Genomic DNA, 14,341 nt, shown 5'->3' on the forward strand with positions numbered 1-14,341 from the left:
GCATTTATTTACAATAACATATCCCCAGCCAATGGTAAGTAGGCAGGTTATAACACCTACCTTTGCCAAAACCCTCAGCACTTCCTTGTGCCATATCCCTCTATACCCATCCTATCCCTATGTTTGTCAAGATGCCTTTTCAACGCCGTTGATGTATCTGCTTCCACAACCTCCCCTGGCAATGCGTTCCAGGCACTCATCACTCTCTGTGTAAAAAATATGCCTGGCACTTATCCTCTAAACTTTGCCCCACAGACCTTAAACCTATGCCCCCTGGTGACTGACACCTCCACCTTGGGAAAGAGTGCCTGCCCATCCACTCTATCCATGCCCCTCATAATCTTGTAGCCCTCTATCAGGTCATCCCTCAACCTCCGTCTTTCTAATGAAAACAGTCCGAGTCTATTCAGCCTTTCCACATAGCTAACACCCTCCAGATCAGGAAATATCCTGGTAAACCTCCTCTGCACCCTCTCCAAAGTTTCCACATCCTTCTGGTAGTGTGGCGACCAGAATTGTGCGCAATATTCCAAGTGCGGCCTTACCAAGGTTCTACGCAACTGAAGCATGACTTACCAGTTTTTATACCCGATGCCCCGTCCAATGAAGGCAAGCATTCCGTATGCTTTCTTGACTACCTTATCCACTTGTGTTGCCACCTTCAAAGATCTGTGGACCTGCACGCCCAGATCTCTCTGACTTTCTATATTCCTAAGAGTTTTGCCATTTACGGTATATTTCCCCTCTAGGTTAGACCTACCAAACTGCATTACCTCACATTTGTCCAGATTAAACTCCATTTGCCATTTCTCTGCCCAAGTCTCCAACCTATCTGTGTCCTGGTGTATCCTCTGACAACCTTCAACACTACACCACTCCACCAACTTTGGTGTCATCCGCAAACTTACTAATCAGATCAGCTACATTTTCCTCCAAATCATTTATGTATACTACAAACAATAGAGGCCCCAGCACAGATCCCTGTGGAACACCACTAGTCACAACCTTCCTTTCAGAAGAGCAATTAGGAGGAAATTAAGCATCTCAAACATTAATAATAATCTTTATTGGTGTCACAAGTAGGCTTAGGTTAACACTGCAATGAAGATACTGTGAAAAGCCCCTAATCACCACACTCCGGCGCCTGTTTGGGTACACAGAGGGAGAATTCAGAATGTCCGACTCACCTAACAAGCATGTCTTTCGGGGCTTGTGGGAGAGATCATCAATGAAACCAAAATCACGTTGCAGTGGGGAAATTCCGCCTTATGGACACAATGGGCTTTAGGAGAGCTGGTTGAAGTAATACTGTGCCATCGTGATGTGCCCATTTGGACATGAGCTCCGCTCTGCACGGATGTCACTGCAGCACCGAAAACAGGAATGTTGCCATGTCTCCAGGACCTGTTGTTTGTTGGTTTGTCACCTTCACATGTCCACTTTATTTCTGCATTAAGATGGTGCATCTCTTTTTATCCTTTGACACTAAATGAACTTCGATCTAGCAGTGTCAGGCCCATAAAATCCTGTTCTGCTGCCAGTCAGATACAGTGTGCTCATGGCTGCGGGAGTCAATGAAACAGTAAACATGGTAGAGATACATGAGAACTGAGCAGGCCCAAAGACACAGCCTAAAAGCAAATAGCCCGAGTCCGCCCACTACACTGCTGCACGTCGAAAACCTAGAGAAACCTGAGCCTCCAGAATCCCAATAGACTGCTGGTGAATCCTGCAGTACAATACACTTAACACCTTCCATGAAGGGATTGTGTGAAGTAAATTGCAGATTACGGACAATATACCAGCATTAAGAAGAGTACACTGACATCATTCACATACCACTCATTTAGAGCCACTTTACACATGTTTACAAGGGGGTTCCTTCGTGGTATTTATCTCAATCTCCAACTACACTGTTGATTCAGGAGATACATCCTCATGATCAGTTTCTATCTCCAACTTAGGCATTTTCACAATGTCCCTTCCTCTTCCAGATTGAAGACCTCTGGAAAGATTGAGGGACGTAACAAAATGGGGAGTATGGTTTTCTTGATGGTCAGTGGCAGCGCTGGCACGTGAAGTGCTTTACATACCGTCCTGAAGCAGAAAGTACGGCTCTTTAACTGCTGCCGAGCCTCAGAATCTGGTAGCAATGCTCTTTCGTCATTGTCAAGTTAGCACACCAACAAAGAAATTGTATTCATGGAGCATCTTTAACATAACAAAGCCACCCCAAGATTCTTCATCATCTTCAGTGCAGACTGTCTTCCCCATTGTAGTGAAAATTCTGTCATCAGAAACTCAGTTAAACAGTGGATTCCTTGCAGAATCACATGTGAGTTCAGTGAAGACTGGGGTTTACTGAGTAGATGTTTCCTTTATGAAGAGGTCTGTTTTGAGTCTAATTTCTTCCGCATCTCAACAGCCACCTCTCACCATTTCGAAATACATCATCCATTCAGTAATTCTGTGGAGGAGGAAAGGTTGAACACCTTTGCCAGTGTTTTCCGCCCCCGTTTTCATCATGCCCGCTTGGCGATGTGAGCAGAAAATTTGCGAGAAACCCAAGTTCTGTTTTACGCCGGCGTAAATGCGTGACATGATTGTCCCCTCCCCGCATCAGTGGCAGGACATGTTTCCCGGTGTTCAACTTCGGGAACATCTTTTGAAAACATTATCATCTCATTATTGAGCCTCTACGCCTGAATCATTCCTCCTCCACCCTCCCGGTAAAAAAGTCCATACATGGCAGTGTGAGGAAAGACCGGCATGAAATCCGACTGCTCTCCCAAGACGAGCAGACGTCTGAGAGGAGCTCAGGTAAGTGCGTCGTTCGGCGGTGGGGGGGGGGGGTCACAGCCAGGCACTACTGAGGCAGATACTGCCCCCTGCCAATTAATAACCACTTAATGAAATTAAATGAAATCAAAACCGCTTATTGTCACAAGTAGGCTTCAAATGAAGTTACTGTGAAAAGCCCCTAGTCGCCACATTCCGGCGCCTGTTCAGGGAGGCTGGTACGGGAATTGAACCGTGCTGCTGGCCTGCCTTGGTCAGTTTTAAAAGCCAGCTATTTAGCCCTGTGCTAAACCAGACTGGTGTGGTGATCTGACATTCAGAGGTATCACACATGCTCTCTTCACAAAACATTTCAAACAATGACCGATAATTGAATATCTGTTGGGATGGGGGTGGTTGGAGGGGGGGGGGGGGGGGGGTAATTCTAACATCACTCTCTGTCCGGGAATGCTGTGGGATTAGGTGGAATGCTTTTTAACATTCCCACCCAGCATCTGTTGACGACATGGTGTAAAATCAGACAGGCTGTAAAATCAATGCTGCGCCCAATACCATTGGTTCCCCGATAGGTCAGTGATTATAGAATTGGAATCATAGAATCATAGAATTCACAGTGCAGAAGGAGGCCATTCGGCCCATCGAGTCTATATTAATGACTTGGATGAGGGAAGTGAATGCACTATTGCCAAGTTTACAGATGACACAAAAATAGGTGGGAAGGCAAATGGTGAGGATAACGCAAAGAGTCTACAGAGGGATAGCGACAGGTTAGGTGAGTGGGCAAAAATCTGGCAGATGGATATTAATGGAGGAAAATGTTACGTTATGCACTTTGGTAGGAAGAATAAAGGAGCAGAATATTGTTTAAATTGTGAAAGACTGCAGAAAGCTGCAACATGGAAGGATTTGGGTCTCCTCGTGCATAAATCACAAAAAGCTAACATGCAAGTACAGCAGGATCCCTCTCGAGACTTCCGGTTGCGGCTATGCGGAGCTAAGTCGCACATTCGGCGGCTCCTGCAAAAACAGACTTTTGGGCTCTTTTCAGGGCCCCCAAGGGCACTTTTTCGACGTTTCCCGGTGTGGGAAGGAGTTAATAATAGCTCCCCGTCAGTATATGGCTTTAACCAGGAGCAGGGCGACAAAAAAAGTGGTGGTGGAACAGAAGAAGGGAGGGAAGAAGGAAAAAATGGCGGCGGGCAGAGACCAGGCAGCGTGGAGGCAGTGGGCGGAGGAGCAACAGGAGGGTATCCAGCGCTGCCTCAGAGAGATTAAAACGGACCTGTTAGAGCCGATGAAGGCTTCTATTGATAAGCTGCTGGAAACACAGACGGCCCAGGGGGTGGCGATCCGAGAGGCTCGACAAAAGATCTCTGACAATGAGGATGAGATCTTAGGCCTGGCGGTAAAGGTGGAGGCGGACGAGGCGCTCCACAAGAAATAGCAGGAGCGGTTCGAGGAGATGGAGAATCGGTCAAGGCGTAAGAATCTGCGGATTCTGGGCCTCCCGGAGGGGCTGGAGGGGCTGGACGTGGGGGCCTATGTGGTCACCTTGTTGAACTCGCTGATGGGAGCGGGGTCCTTCCAGGGGCCCCTGGAGCTGGAAGGGGCCCATAGAGTGTTGGCGAGGAGGCCCAAGGCTAACGAGCCTCCGCGGGCGTTGCTGGTGCGGTTTCATCGGTTCGTCGATCGGGAGTGTGTGCTCAGGTGGGCAAAGAAGGAGAGGAGCAGCAGGTGGGAGAACGCGGAGGTTCGGATATATCAGGACTGGAGTGCGGAGGTGGCGAAGAGGAGGGCCGGGTCTAATCGAGCGAAGGTGGTGCTGCACAGGAAGGGGGTGAAGTTTGGCATGTTGCAGCAGGTGCGACTGTGGGTTACCTACAAGGACCGGCACCATTATTTTCAGTCTCCGGAGGAGGCGTGGGCCTTTGTTCAGGCCGAGAAGCTGGACACAGACTGAGGGTCGGGATGGGCGATTGGGGACTGCGGTGGATATGTTGTGCCTATTTTTGGTTCGGGGGGGGCCTTTGCATTGTTTTGGGTTTCTTTTTCTCTGTGTTTTTCTCTTTCGTGTTGGGGAGGGTGGATGGGGCGGGTTGGGCACTGTTTTGCTTGGTGGTGGGGCCTGGTAGGTGGAGAGCGCGGGCTTTTCCCCCGCGCCAAAGACTGGGGGGCGGGGCCGGGGCGGGGAAGCGAGGATTGTTTCCCGCGCTTAGAACGGAGGGGGAGGGGGAGAGCCTGTGGATGGGGAGCGGGAGAGGAGGGTGTGCCACACAATGGGAGGAGTCGAAGGGGAGGTGGGAGTGCCCGGGCTCAGCAGGAGTCAGCTGACTTGCGGAAGTGCAATGGGGGGAGTAAACCAGCTAGGATGGGTCCTAGCCGGAGGGGGGGGGGGTGGGGGTGGGGGGGGTGGAGTTGCTGCTGCTAAGGTCAAGGAGGAGCTGGAGCGAGTGTGGGGGGGGTCGAGACGGGGGTATGTCGCTGTGGGGAACGGGCCGGGTGTGGGGTGCAGGCGCGTGGCTGGCCGAGGAGGGGTCGTGGCTAGTCGGCGGGGTAGGGGAGCGGGTAGCCCCGTGATCCGGCTGATAACCTGGAATGTAAGGGAGGTGTTTCACTCGGGGCTAGATGCCAAAAATCGAGGGGTGACGATCTTGGTGGGAAAGAAGGTGTCATTCGAGGCGTCGAGCATTGTGGTAGATAATGGCGGTCGGTACATAATGGTAAGTGGTAAGTTGCAGGGAGAGAGGGTGGTACTGGTCAATGTGTATGCTCCGAACTGCGACGATGCGGGTTTTATGCGGCGTATGTTGGGTCGGATCCCAGACTTGGAAATGGGGGGCCTAATAATGGGGGGAGACTTTAACACAGTGTTGGATCCGGCACTGGATCACTCCAGGTCTAGGACGGGTAGGAAGCCGGCGGCGGCGAGAGTGTTGAGGGGATTTATGGACCAAATGGGAGGGGTGGACCCTTGGAGATTTGCAAGGCCGGGGGCTAGGGAATTTTCATTCTTCTCACATGTCCATAAGGCTTATTCTCGAATCGACTTTTTCATTTTGAGTAGGGCGCTGATAGCGAGAGTAGAGGATACAGAGTATTCGGCAATAGCCATTTCGGACCCCGCCCCGCAATGGGTCGACTTGGAGATGGGGGAGGAGAGGGACCAGCGCCCGTTGTGGCGCTTGGAGGTGGGGCTGTTGGCGGACGAGGAGGTGAGTGAGCGGGTCCGAGGAAGTATAGAGAGATTTGGAGACCAACGGCAACAGGGAGGTCCGAGTGGGAATGGTATGGGAGGCACTGAAGGCGGTGGTGAGGGGAGAGCTGATCTCCATTAGGGCCCACAAGGAGCGGAGGGAGCGGGGGGAGAGGGAGAGGCTGGTGGGGGAGATGGTGAGGGTAGACAGGAGGTATGCGGGAGAGCCTGAGGAAGGATTATTGAGGAAGAGGCGCAGCCTCCAGGCCGAATTCGACCTGGTGACCACCAGGGATGCGGAGGTGCAGTGGAGGAAGGCCTAGGGGGCGGTCTACGAGTATGGGGAAAAGGCAAGCCGGATGCTGGCGCATCAGCTTCGGAAGCGGGACGCAGCTAGGGAGATCGGGGGAGTTAAGGACAGGGGAGGGAGCGTAGTGCGGAGTGGGGTTGGCATCAATGGGGTCTTCAGGGACTTCTACCAGGAATTGTACCGATCCGAGCCCCCACGGGAGGAGGGACCAATTGAGGTTTCCAAAGGTGGAAAAGGGACTGGTGGCAGGACTGGGGGCCCCGATTGGGCTGGAGGAGCTGATCAAAGGGATAGGAAGCATGCAGGCGGGGAAGGCAACGGGGCCGGACGGTTTCCCAGTCGAATTCTATAAAAAATATATGGACCTGTTGGGCCCGCTGTTAGTTAGGACCTTTAATGAGGCATGGGAGGGGGGGGCTTTACCCCCGACAATGTCCCGGGCACTGATCTCCTTGATCCTGAAGCGGGACAAGGATCCCCTGCAATGTGGGTCTTACAAACCGATTTCCTTGCTAAATGTAGATGCCAAGGTGCTGGCGAAGGTCTTAGCCACGAGGATTGAGGATTGTGTGCCGCAGATCATCCATGAAGACCAGGCAGGGTTTGTGAAGGGGAGACAGTTGAACGCGAATGTGCGGAGGCTTTTGAACGTTATCATGATGCCGGCGAGATAGTGGTGGCGATGGACGCTGAGAAAGCCATCGATAGGGTAGAGTGGGGGTACGTGTGGGAGGTGCTGAAGAGGTTTGGGTTTGGGGAGGGGTTTGTCAGGTGTGTTAGGCTGTTGTATGAGGTCCCGATGGCGAATGTGGCCACAAATAGGAGGAGGTCCGAGTACTTTCGGTTGCACCGAGGGACGAGACAGGGGTGTCCCCTGTCCCCCCTGCTCTTCGCACTGGCGATTGAACCCCTGGCTATGGCACTGAGAGAATCGAGGAACTTGAGGGGGTTGGTGCGGGGTGGGGAGGAGCATAGGGTGTCACTTTATGCGGACGACCTGCTGCTGTATGTGGCGGACCCGGTGGGAGGAATGCCAGAGGTAATGAGGATCCTGAGGGAATTTGGGGACTTTTCGGGGTACAAGCTCAATATGGGGAAGAGCGAGCTGTTCGTAGTTCAGCTAGGGGACCAGGAGAGGGGGATTGGCGAGCTCGCACTAAAAAGGGCGGAGAGGAGCTTCAGATATTTGGGGGTTCAGGTGGCCAGGAGCTGGGGGGCCCTGCATAGGCTTAACTTTACAAGGCTGGTGGAGCAAATGAAGGAGGAGTTCAAGAGGTGGGACGCGTTGCCGCTGTCCCTGGCAGGTAGGGTCCAGTGGTGGTGGCGGCCTTCAAAATTTGGGGGCAGTGGAGGCGGCACAGGGGGGAAGTTGGGGCCTCGGCGTGGACCCCATTACGGGGGAACTACCGGTTTGCCCCAGGAAGAACAGGTGGAGGGTTTTCGGGGCGGCACAGGGCAGGGATACGAAAGTTGGGGACCTGTTTGTGGATGGGAAGTTCGCGAACTTGGGTGAGCTGGAGGAGAAATACGGGCTCACCCCGGGGAACACCTTCAGGTACTTACAGGTAAGGGTGTTTGCCATACGGCAGGTGGTGGAATTCCCACGGCTACTGCCACACACAGTGCAGGACAGGGTGCTCTCGGGGGGGGGGGGGGGGGGGGGGGGGGGGAGTGAGGAAGATCTCGGAAACTTACCAGGTGATGCAGGAGGAGGAGGAGGCCTCAGTGGTGGAGTTGAAAGGTAAGTGGGAGGAGGAGTTGGGAGAGGAGATCGAAGAGGGGACGTGGGCAGATGCCCTAGGGAGGGTGAATTCTTCCTCTTCGTGCGCGAGGCTCAGCCTCATACAGTTTAAGGTGCTGCACAGGGCACACATGACCGGGACAAGGATGAGTTGGTTCTTTGGGGGTGAGGACAGGTGTGTTAGGTGCTCAGGGAGCCCAGCAAATCACACCCATATGTTCTGGGCATGCCCAGCACTGGAGGAATTTTGGAAGGGAGTAGCGAGGACGGTGTCGAGGGTGGTAGGATCCAGGGTCAGACCGGGCTGGGGGCTCGCAATATTTGGGGTGGCAGAGGAGCCGGGAGTGCAGGAGGCGAAAGAGGCCGGAATTCTGGCCTTTGCGTCCCTGGTAGCCCGGCGAAGGATTCTTCTTCAGTGGAAGGATGCTAGGCCCCCAAGTGTGGAATCCTGGATCAGCGATATGGCAGGGTTCATTAAATTGGAGAGGGTGAAATTCGCCTTGAGAGGGTCGGTACAAGGGTTCTTTAGGCGGTGGCAACCGTTCTTAGACTTTCTGGCAGAACGATAGACATTGGTCAATGGCAGCAGCAGCTCGGGGGGTGGCGGGGGGGGGGGTTTACTTTATTTTTGTTTATGTTATTTACACTGGATGGTCTGAGGGGGTGTATACACCTGTTGTGTTAAGTCGGGGTGTTAATGTTAATTTATTATTTCTGTACGGGGGGGAGGGGTTTGGGGGGTTGCTTTTTTAGATTGTATTTTGTACTTAACTCTGTTGGGTTCTTTTTTCTTTCTCATTTTGTTGTTGATATTTTATGAAAACCTTTAATCAAATTTTTTTTTAAAAATGCAAGTACAGCAGGTAATAGGGAAGGCAAATGGAATGTTGACCCTTCCTTCAAAAGGAATGGAGTATAAAAATAGACAGCGGAGTTCTCCGTTCCTGAGACTAAGGGCTGGATTCTCCGATCACCGGCACCGAAATCGCGTTCGGTGATTGGCCGGAGAATCCATTTTTACGCCGGAATTGAGGGCGGCGCCATTTCCCCGATGCTCTGGCCCCTCGAAAACAGCGTACTCCGCCTCAGGATGTCATCTGAGGCCCTCCCCCGATGGGCCGAGTCCCGACGGGCGCGAGGCCCGTGTCCTCTCCCTTTTCAGGTTCCTCGCCTGGCGGCTGCCGATTGTGTCCAACGTCACCACAGTCGGGGAAGGGAGCCATGCCGCTGGCAGGGGGGGGGGCTTCGGCAGTGGCTGCTGGGATGGTGGAGGGTGGTCTGGGGGTGGCGAGGGGGGGTTATAAGGGTGAAGTTTTTGGCAGGCCGGGTCCGTGCGCGGCCGGCATCTTGTTGTACGGCGCAGCCACCACAGGCCGCCGGCGTGCGCATGCGTGACCACGGCCTGGCAATTCTGCCTCCGTTTCGGCAAGTAAAGCTGCGGGCTTTACGGGGCGCCACTGCTAGCCCCCCACCAGGTGGAGCATCGATGCGAGGGTGGCGCCAAACTTTTGGTTGTAAGACCAGACAGATCCTGCGGACATAGCCGCAGAGTTGTAGACTCCAGCCCTAAGTGTTGACACCAGGGCAGGATTCGTGGAGTTCTACAACAGCAAAACTGGCACCGCATCTGGTCCTATTCAATGGTCATGAAGAGGATGGCATCAACACCACGTGGAACACAATTGATTCCAATGAGAAACAGTGCGGGATTCGCCAGATTCGTGATTGACAATCAGGAGGTTGACAAGCTGCAGATACACACTGCACTCCCCGCACACACCATCCCAGCCAATAAGATGTCAGCAAGGAGAGCAGCATCACGATTTATGGGCGCTGAGCTTGAGACCCTGCCAGATGCAGCGGAGGAGAGATGGGCGACCCGGTGCCCTGGCTTGAGAAGGAGGCTGCCAGCCGCCACCGTTCACCTTGCCTGGCCCAGGTGGCAGAGGCTGTAAGCGCCATGACCAACTCCATCGGGATCGGCCAGCAGTGCCGTAAGAAACTGCATGACATCATCAGGGCGGCCAGGGTGCGTAGGCAGCACTGTGCCCCTAGAACCAACCCCCGTCACACCAACCCATAACCCTACTCCCCCCACAAGGAGGGCGCCCGAACCCCACCCTGCACCACATGCTGGCACATACCGGCCGCCATGACTGGGTGAACTGGCCACTGAAGCCACCAGCTATCCACCCCTTGGGCTGCATAGAACATACAATGCAGAAGGAGGCCATTCGGCCCATCGGGTCTGCACCGACGCACTTAAGCCCTCACTTCCACCCTCTCCCCGTAACCCGATAACCCCTCCTAACCTTTATTTGGTCGCTTAGGGCAATTTATCATGGCCAATCCACCCAACCCGCACGTCTTTGGACTGTGGGAGGAAACCGGAGCACCCGGAGGAAACCCACGCAGACACAGGGAGAACGTGCAGACTCCGCACAGACAGTGACCCAGCGGGGAATCGAACCTGGGACCCTGGAGCTGTGAAGCCACAGTGCTAATCACTTGTGCTACCGTGCCACTCAGAAACAGTGCTAACCACTGGGCTGCCGATACCCCTACCCCTCAGGGGTTGCCCATTAATGCCGGGAACAGGAAAAGACTGGAGGGTGAAACGAAAGAGAAAATGCTGGAAAATCTCAGCAAGTCTGGCAAAATCTGTAGGGAGAGAAAAGCGCTAACGTTTCGAGTCCGCTGACTCTTTGTCATCCCCATACCCACAGCAACCCTCACCTCCGCTCCAAGCACACCCACCACCACCGGCCCACGGGCTAAACTTGCATCTTGCCTTGTGTCTTGGAGGAGCTGCAGGTGACGGGGTGGGCAATTCTGGTGTCTCCCGCCCCCAGCCACAGCCACAGCCAGAGTCCCAAGTGCTGAACAGCTGCGAGGACACCGACACGGAAGCAAGCCATAAACCCGAGACCCAGGACACCCCAGAGCTCGAGTCCGAGGATGACACTGATTTCCCGTCACAGCTGACACAGTCACAGATGCAGTCGCAAAGCCAGGGAAATGAGGGGTTACGGGCGAGTATCCAGCATTGCAGACGCAAGTGGAGGAGTTCAACCGCTTGCAGGAGCAGGAGTTGCTGCCGATCGTGCGTGCCACCCAGGCCAACATCGTAAGGGCCCCAGAGCGGTCCAGCCAACTGAACTGCATCTTCAGGATTCTGAAGCACCGCACGATCACGCCTTCAGGTTTGTGTCCTGTCATCTACAGGTGCTCATAGGGCGACATGCATCTCGTTGATCTCCCCCTGGATGGCTTTGGTGGCGAACCCCGCTGCCCGGTTATCCTGGCGGGCTCAGTCTACATTGAAATGGATGCATTGTGCCGACTGGGCATATAGGGCCATAGTGACGGCGCAGATACACCTGCGCACAGATCACTGAGATCCCGAACAGGCCCCCACTCGGTGCTTGGAAGGACCCCATGGCGTAAAGGTTCAGGGGAGCGGGTATCTTCCCCAATACCCCCACGGTGCCAGGTGCATCATGATCTGGCAGATGTGTCGCACTGTCCCCCTGTTCAGATAGAGTCTTCGACAGCACGGCCATTGGGCATACCATGAGAGTGGGGTGGTGGGGTGGGAGCACCCATATAGCTGGTGTCACTCTGCAGAACCGGGTCCAAGGTGGGTGGTCAGTGGGTGCGCAGCAAGATGGCTGCCTTGCAGGCCGTAGCAATGGCAGTCCATGCCTGGACACCACCCCAGTCCCGTGAGGGGTCACCCTGGCCTAACGGCCTGTACCCCCATCGGAGAATTGCGATTTGGCCTGAAACCAGCGCCTGCCACGATTTCGGCGTCAGAACCGATTCTCCGCCCAATCGCGTTTTCTGATTCCAGAATCAGGCGATAGAGAATCCACTCAGGAACTTTTGCTAAAACTATACGAGGCACTAGTTAGACCACTCCTGGAACACTGTACTGTTTTGATCCTTTAGCAAGGAAAGATATACTGGCATTGGAGGCAGTCCAGAGAGAGTTCACTAGGGTCACTATGATCCCTGGTATGATGGGACTTTCCTTCGAGGAGAGGTTGAGTAGATTGGGCCTGTACCCACTGGAGTTTGGAAGAATGAGAGGTGACTTTACTGAGACACATAGTATTCTCAGGGGGCTTGACAGGGTAGATTCTGAGAGGTTGTTTTCCCTCTTGGGAGAGTCTCGGACAAAGGACATAATCGAGGAGTAAGATGTTGCCCATTTAAGATGGAGATGAGGAGGAATCTCTTCCCTCAGAGGGAGTGAATCTGTGGAATTCTTCACCGCAGAGAGTTGTAGAAGCTGGCTCGTTTGTTCAAGGCTGAGATAGACAGATGTTTAATCAGTCAGAGAATCGAGGGTTACAGGGGATAAGGCGGGAAAGGAAGTTGAGGATTATCACATCAGATCAGTCATGATCTCATTGAATGGCAGAGCAGAGTCAATGAGCTGAATAGCCCATGTCTGCCCCTATGTCTTATAGTCTCGGGAAGAGCAGTGGGCCGGTGCTGGGACCACAACTTTGCACAATATACATTAATGATCTGGAAGAAGGAACTAAAGGCACTGTTGCTAAGTTTGCAGATGATACAAAGATCTGTAGAGGGACAGGTAGTATTGAGGAAGCAGGGGGGCTGCAGAAGGACTTGGACAGGCCAGGAGAGTGGGCAATGAAGTGGCAGATGGAATACAATGTGGAAAAGTGTGAGGTTATGCACTTTGGAAGGAGGAATTTAGGCACAGACTATTTTCTAAATGGGGAATTGCTTAGGAAATCAGAAGCACAAAGGGACTTGGGAGTCCTTGTTCATGGTTCTCTTAAGGTTAACGCGCAGGCTCAGTCGGCAGTTAGGAAGGCAAATGCAATGTTAGCATTCATGTCAGGAGGGCTAGAATACAAGACCAGGGGTGTACTTCTGAGGCTGTAGAAGGCTCTGGTCAGACCCCATTTAGAGTATTGTGAGCAGTTTTGGGCCACGTATCATAGAACCATAGAATCATAGAATTTACAGTGCAGAAGGAGGCTATTTGACCCACTGAAACTGCACCGGCCCTTACAAAGAGCACCCTACCCAAGCCCACACCTCCACCCTATCCCTGTAACCCAGTAACCCCACCCTACCTTTTTGGACACTAAGAGCAATTTATCATGGCCAATCCACCTAACCTGCACATCTTCGGATTGTGGGAGGAAACCGGAGCACCGGGAGGGAACCCACGCATACACGGGGAGAAGATGCAGACTCGGCACAGACAGTGACCCAAGCCGGGAATCGAACCTGGGACCCTGGAGCTGTGAAGCCACTGTGCGAACCACTATGCTACTGTGCTGCCCACTAAGGCATATCTAAGGCAGGATGTGCTGGCTTTGTAAAGGGTCCAAAGGAGGTTCACAAGAATGATCCCTGGAATGAAGAGCTTGTCGTATGAGGAACGGTTGAGGATTCTGTACTCGTTGGAGTTTAGAAGGATGAGGGGGGATCTTAATGAAACTTAAAAGATACTGCGTGGCCTGGATAGAGTGGATGTGGAGAGGATGTTTCCACTTGTAGGGAAAACTAGAAGCAGAGGACACCATCTCAGACTAAAGGGACAATCCTTTAAAACAGAGATGAGCAGGAATTTCTTCAGCCAGAGGGTGGTGAATCTGTGGAACTCTTTGCCACAGAAGGCTGTGGAGGCCAAATCAGTGAGTGTCTTTAAGTCAGAGATAGATAGGTTCTTGATTAATAAGGGGATCAGGGGTTATGGGGATAAGGCAGGAGAATGGGGATGAGAAAAATATCAGCCATGATTGAATGGCGGAGAGACTCAATGGGCCGAGTGGCCTAATTCTGCTCCTATGTCTTATTGTCTTATGGGTCGAGAGGAACAACGCAAGCAGGAGAGAGACTGCAAGGCACGGGAGAGGGAAGATGACATCATCATTTGAAAGGTTTGCCACTCACAGGCAGGCAGGTGATTGGTGAATGATGAGTGTTTGTTAGTCCCCATCCTACAGTAAAGTCTGGTCTCCAGTCATCTCGATTTCTCTGCCACTGGGCCAAGACCTCCCTCCGTTGGGACCGTGTGATGGTTGGCTTGCAAAAACCACCCACCTTAAAAGAATCCACGCACAGGCATCTTACAGCCCAACCCCACCCTGCCCAGCCAAATTAATTTTGGGACCCGAAACCTCAGAACCCTTACGGACAACGGCAACAGCAACAGACCTGAATGTTGCACCGTCATCATAGCCCGGAAACTCCAATGTCACTACATTGACGTCGCTGCCCTGAGCGAGGCAAGCTTGGCAGCAGAAGGCCA

Source organism: Scyliorhinus torazame, chromosome 11 (genome assembly GCF_047496885.1).
Source record: "Scyliorhinus torazame isolate Kashiwa2021f chromosome 11, sScyTor2.1, whole genome shotgun sequence".
Taxonomy (NCBI): Eukaryota; Metazoa; Chordata; class Chondrichthyes; order Carcharhiniformes; family Scyliorhinidae; genus Scyliorhinus; species Scyliorhinus torazame.